Here is a 6,000-nt window from a genome sequence, read left to right on the forward strand (position 1 = left end):
TGGAGAGTTTACAACCAGTGTGTATATATATATGCATAGATTATAACTTATTTTTTTAAATGTTTTGTAATGTCACCTCTTCCAATAATATTGGATTGCCAATAGTATTTTCAACAGGTTAAAAAAAGTAGAAATGTTCAGCTCAGAAAGACTGGAAAGTGTCAGAAAAGACTAACATGGGGATGCCTGGGTGGCTCCGTGGTTGAGCAGTTGCCTTTGACCCAGGACATGATCCCGAACTGTTGGGATCAAGTCCCACATCAGTCTCCCTGCATGGAACCTACTTCTCCCTCCACCTGTGTCTCTGCCTCTCTCTTTCTCTCTCTCTTACTCTCTCTCTCTCATAAATAAATAAATAAATAAATAAATAAATAAATAAATAATAAATAAATAAATGAATATATATATATAAATAAATAGACTGAAGTCTGATCTGAGTGCTTTCTGTCATGCTATTTTGCTTTATTTAAATCACCAATATACAGCAAAATAAAAAGGCACGAGGAATTTAAAAATACCTCATGATATGATAAAATACACAACCAAAGAAGAAAATCACTTTAGTATGGCACATTACTGGCCTACTTAGGATGAAGGAGTAATATTTGTGATTTTGTGTCTGATGTAAAACTATCTGAATTTACATCCCAATTCTAATAATTTCTTATCCAGTTTTGGATGATTAATTTAAATTTTCTAAGACTTACTTTTTACTTCTATAAAAGAAAGATAATAGTGATATTCCATTCATAGGATTGTGGTAAGGATTAAATAAATTAACACAGTTAAAGAATTTAGCTCAAGACCCAGGAAATGGTATATGCCAAGTAAATATAGATGTTAGTATCATTATTAACATTGTAATTAAGATAGATATTTATATAATAATAACTGTTGATAGACTTCTAGTTCTTACTGTTGAAAAATCATGAAGTGAGTTATTCCAAAGGAGAAACACTATGAGACAATTAACAAGTAAACTGATATAAGGGGAAAATTTGCTAAAGTAATTTTGCACTTGCCTCTGCATAAATGAGAACGAATAAATGATATAACCCAATTTTGAGATTAATTGGTAATTTAGACTGTCTAGATTTCAATTACTCAAACTTTTATTATGTTTCAGGAACAGAAATAATCAAGAAGTTAAGTGTATTACATTCATATATTTTCAGTAAAATTCTATAGATGTAGTTTTCCTGATTGTCCTTGAAAATTTGTTCATAGTAAGACTTTATAAAAGAATTGTTGTATCAGTAACTTTTTATACTTTCAAAGATTCTTTGTTGTGACATTAGAATTATTGATGTGGTGAGTTGAAAAGCAATAAATGTATGCACGCACACACACACACACACGCACACACACATACAAGCATTTTTCTCACCAAGAAGTTATTTTACTAGGATTTGAAATATCAAAACAGCATGGACTCCGGATCTAAAACTGAGGTCAAATTTTTCAGGACTAGAATTTCTTCCTTTTCTTTTCCTTTCCTTTCCTTTCCTTTCCTTTCCTTTCCTTTCCTTTCCTTTCCTTTCCTTTCCTTTCCTTTCCTTTCCTTTCCTTTCTTTTCTTTTCTTCTTTTTTTCTTTTTTCTTTTCTTTTTTTTCTTTTTTTCTTTTCTTTTTTTTCTTTTTTTTCCTTTTCTTTGTTTTCTTTCTAATTGGAAAATGTAACTTATTTTCTGGGAAAAATCATGGCCAGAATTCCTCATAATAAAAGACTACAGGCTTTTTAGACATTAAATACCTCTTATACAAAGAACACCTTTACCAGTTAAATAAATTGGAGGTTATCCTTTAGCATACAAAAGCTAATACAAATAAAAAAAAAACTAGAAACTATTTGATACCTTTTTCAGAATTTTGATAAGCAAAAGTAGTCAATACATATGGCACAATGAATAAATGGTATTCATTTAGTACCAATGGTATGCTTTAAGTGCCAATTAATTAGCTTATATAGTTAAATACAGAAAACACGATTTGAAAGTATGAGATTTAGAATACCACATTTAAATGGAATGATAGTTTGAGATATATCTGATAGAAGCCCATTAGAAGAAGTTAATCTGAATTAATACAAAGATGATATAAATAGGCTGAGGGGTCAAGATGCACATTGCTATGGTGGTATCATGCCTACTAGAAATAAGATCAAAAGGCAGGGAACACTGAAATAAATGTTTTCCTGTATCTATAAAAATCTTTTATGATACACAATAGAAAGCAGTATATTATTATACTGATTACAAAATGAAAATGAGGCTTAATTAAGTTCTTCCAGTCATCTATGCCTTCTCCCTGGACTTTAATTTTCTTTGTTGGCAATATGAGGTGCTAAGTAGAACTCTAGCACTATCTAGTCACTAAAGGAATAGCTCTCTTCCTTTCTGGACTGAGGATTTTTATGTTTTATGTTTCCTGCATGTATTTTTACTGGGTCTTTTATTCTAATTGAGTGTTGGAACATTTTGCAACCCGATAAGGAATTATTAGGCATCACTGAACAGAGTGGAATAGATATTTCCTGGTGAGAGGCCAAAGATCAAACTATTATTTTAGGAATAAAATTTTAAAAAGAATGTAGACAAACTGATTTTTATTTCTATTTCTTCCATTGTATCACATTGTTAGGCTCCAGTAATCCAGTTTATGGTATGAAATTCTAATACTCAAAATGCACTCAACAGGCAGCCTGGGTGGTTCAGCGGTTTAGCGTCGCCTTCAGCCGAGGGCATGATCCTGGAGACCCGGGATCCCAAGTCCCATATTGGCTCCCTGCATGGAGCCTGCTTCTCCCTCTGCCTGTGTCTCTGGCTCTCTCTCTCTGCTTCTCATGAATAAATAAATAAAATCTTAAACACACACACACACACACACACACTCAACATACAGAACACATTGGTGATATAAAATATTTCATAATTGTTCTAAAAAAAGACCAGACATAATAAATTTATATTATATACAGATAAATTTAAGTATAATAATGCAAAAATCTAAGATTAACACAAAAATGATAAAAATTGATTAATTTTACCTTGTTAAAAAATAATTTAAAGCAAACATTTTAAATACCACATTTTGAAGTTATCTACAAAATACAGTTATAATTATTTATAAATAAAATAGCCATCTTAAAAATTTGTTAGATGAGATCACTTTACTTTGATATTTTTTTTTTAATTTTTATTTATTTATGATAGTCACAGAGAGAGAGGCGCAGAGACACAGGCAGAGGGAGAAGCAGGCTCCATGCACCGGGAGCCCGATGTGGGATTCGATCCCGGGTCTCCAGGATCACGCCCTGGGCCAAAGGCAGGCGCCAAACCTCTGCGCCACCCAGGGATCCCTTTGATATTTTTTCTAATGTAATATTGTGAGTTAGCTGTACTCAAAATAAAAAAAAAATGAAGAAAAAAGGATTTCAATGTCTCATAAATTTTTTTTTCAGGAAGATATTAAACACAGAATTTAAAGGGTTGCATAAAATGTGGCATGACTACTTATTTCTATCTGTAGTTGTTTTTATTTTATTTTATTTTATTTTATTTTATTTTATTTATTTATTTATGAGAGACAACGAGAGAGAGAGAGAGAGAGAGAAGCAGAGGGAGGCAGGCTCCTCAAGGGGAGCCAGATTTGGAACTCAATCCCAGGACTCCGGAACCAGGCCTGGGGGGGCGGGGGGGGGGCAGATACTCAACCACTGAGCCACCTAGGTGTCCTTAATCTGTATATTTTTAATATCTTTTTTTATATAGTGATAACATGAAATATGCATTTTTATATACTAAATTTTAAAAATGTTATACTTTGTAATATTTTAAACACCAAAATACAAGGGTTTTATATTATGATCATGATGGTAAACAGTTCTTCAATATAATTATCTGTGGGCCAACTATTACTTTAGGGTTGAAAAATAAAAATATGGCTCAGTATGTCTATTTGTATGGTTCTCCCTTCCAAAATTATCCGTTAAAATTCTCCCTTTAAGATAAAGAAATAAGGTAGAAATTGTTCATGCCTTTAGATTTTGTGTTTCACATCCAGATTGTGCTTACTTTTTGTGAGTCTAAATCCACTTTGTCAGACATTGGTAGAAACTGAAACCAGGTAAATGGGACTTCATACCTATCTTAATGCTTTAGAAAGAATGTAAGTTTGTTAGGGTCCAAAACTCTTAAGTTTCCTCATATATTTATGAAAACACTATCAAAACAGTAAGGCTGAGCACAAAAAATGAAAATTAAAATTAAAAAAAAAGATACCAGCCCTCATCAGGCCTGACTGGCTGGGTAGCCACCAGAATCACTCTTCATACCCTGCTGGCTTTCATCCCCGAAGATCAAGGAGAAATGAGGTTCTGGCTGCAGCTGAATTTAGAGCTGACTATTTATATCATCCAGAGGACACTGTTCAATGTTAGCCTGACAAACAGCTAAGTATGTCAAGAACCTCTTGCTCATTTCCTTAGTCTCAACACAAATTTCAAGCCCACTGTCTCCACTCCAGTAACTTATACTCTGTCCTCTCATCTTACTGCTTTGTTCTTGCTTTTTCTCTGACCAAAATCCTTAGCCTCCCTTTCTTTCCATTATGGACCCTTAAGTTCCTTATTAATGAAGTGTAAAATCACCTACTTCTATAACCTTTTCGTGCTTGAAATGAAATCTATCTTCTCAGTAAGGACTTTGTCTTCCCAAGAGCCCCAGAAAAGAAGGCTGCCCCTGATCAACCAAAAATAGCTCAGATTTTGAGGAAACAGTTCTTTGGCCTTTAATCATTCTTGCCTTAGCTCCAAGATCCCTGTCTGGCAATCTGAACTATTTTCTTTAAAAACAAGGTAAAACAAAACAATCAAGCAAAACTATAATGTTGAACTCTTGTCACTCAGTTGTGCTTCTACTTTTAAAAATATATTTTACCTACCAAAAAAGATATGTAAATAAATATACCAGTATTATTGATTAATGATCTTTAAACCTGGATCACAGACTCTCTCTCCATCCCCAAACTAGACATCTGATCTGTGTGAATCACCAATCTCAAAAGGGGATTATCATTTTCTCAATCTACTCATCTCTTCTACTCTGTGTTTACCTATCATGCCCACAATCGTCACTCCAGACTACTAAACTTCTAAAAGTTTTAATAATTTCTACACTCACAGGATTTTGATACTACTACATTTTTTTTCCCTCTTCCTATTAGCTTATGTTCCAGTCTGCAGTCTGAAGTCCCTGGTCAATCTATTAACTATCACTTTACTGAGACATTTATCATTTTTCTTGGATCAGCATTGAATTCTTATACAATCTTCCAAACAAAATCCTACTATAAATAAGCTGGGATCCCAGACTATACAACATTTCCGCAGAGGATCAATGAAAATGGTAGATTGATTTCATTATAATGCATACCAATCTACCATATATAATGTGCATCACTGTATACTTCTCAAAAAGTCTACTTTGCCTATTCAGCTTTTCTGTATGGTCCACAACTATTTCAATTATTTTACACTTTATTTGGAAGTTTGGTTTTCCAATACCCAGCTCATTCTGAAAGTATGATAATATTACCAAAGTAAACAGAGAACAAAAGAAATTTTCAAATGGGAAATTGCTTTAACATCTAGCCACTAAATCTGTAAATTTATATATGTCCATAAACACTCTTTTTTTCCCATCCTCTGATTCAAATAGAATGGCCCTCCTTCCTAATGTCTTCTATCTGTACTCTGCACGTAACAATTTTTCATATCTCTAGATAAGTAATCTTAACATGACTCTCCTTTCTTTTCAACTCCTTTCTGTGTATTGACACCATATAAATTAAATTTTATTTATTATCTTAAGAACATAATTATCATTATCAACAAACATTGCCTTACCACAAATTTATTATTCAAAAAATACTTATTTGATGCCTATTATTTGCCAAAGAATAATCTATATCATGGGATACAGCAGTCAACATAGTAAACAAA

Source organism: Canis lupus, chromosome 19 (genome assembly GCF_011100685.1).
Source record: "Canis lupus familiaris isolate Mischka breed German Shepherd chromosome 19, alternate assembly UU_Cfam_GSD_1.0, whole genome shotgun sequence".
NCBI classification, from domain to species: Eukaryota; Metazoa; Chordata; class Mammalia; order Carnivora; family Canidae; genus Canis; species Canis lupus.